Genomic DNA, 1,198 nt, shown 5'->3' with positions numbered 1-1,198 from the left:
AATTTATTATTTTTTATTTTATTTAATATATTTTATAATAAATAAATACTAAACAAAATAAATTTAAATTATTTGAGCTGATTATTTTTTGTCTCATTAGTATTCTTGCCAACTTAATTATCATTCCAAATTTGTAATAGCAGCCATCTTTTCGGTATAGAAACCTTAATCAGTATGCAATAAGTAGTGAACTTGCATATTCTTGCTTCTGTGAACTAAAAAATAGTCTAAGGATTTTGAAACCTTAACCAATTACAACATAAGTCAACTAAGTCAACTCTTTTTTATTTTTTATTTTGAAATTTGAAAAATTAAAATAGTTGGATTTTTTTAATAAACATATGCTTTATTGCTTTATATGATGTTAGTATATGGTAGCAAGAAAATCCTTTTATCTCAATAGAGAACTAACTAATGTTAACTTAAATGTAAAGAAACCTAATGAAAACTGAAAATTTCTCTTATTTGAAGGTACTAAACATTTTTTCCCCAACAATGATGCTTTGGAGGACTATTATCAAAACTCTATTAGATCAAATATTTATTATATATAGATTTATTATAGACTAGAAGACATCATTTTGGTAACTACAGGACTTCATTCAAGTATCAACTCACCACTAACTTATTGTAAAAAAAATCAAAATCAATTTGATGCATGGTGATCAAATTATGGTTAGATATAATAAATGGCAAAAGTTTGAATAATAAATATCATTAATCATAGTTGTTCAAAGTTTGATTAATTAAGCTCATGAAGCTCAAGTTATATGCTGGTTTTGAAGAAATGTGAACATGCGGTCAAATGAACAAAGATCATACTGAAATTCGTTCTTTGGATGTGAATGTGCAAGTAGTTGTATTTTTACATACATATATAATTGGTGGTTTGATTGCATAAACTAGAGATTTTTGTAAATGCAACAAGTATGTTCATATGCACATACGGTTGATGTTATAAATAGTTATATATGTAGTGAGTGGTTACTTGACAAACAATTATAGTGAAATAAGGTGTTTTATGGGAGATGTTATAAAAATGAACACATGGAGAAACTGTACTTCAAGAATCAGAAGATGCAATTCGAATTTTATTAGAAGAAATGAATTATGTATCTATATGGTGAAGGTACATATGCTTAGAAATATATAGTGGCCTAATGTAATTATGCATGTGCTCTATGGTAGTGGGCACAAA

The sequence above is a fragment of the Arachis ipaensis genome, chromosome B07 (assembly GCF_000816755.2).
Source record: "Arachis ipaensis cultivar K30076 chromosome B07, Araip1.1, whole genome shotgun sequence".
NCBI classification, from domain to species: domain Eukaryota; kingdom Viridiplantae; phylum Streptophyta; class Magnoliopsida; order Fabales; family Fabaceae; genus Arachis; species Arachis ipaensis.
This window is presented reverse-complemented; position numbering follows the sequence as displayed.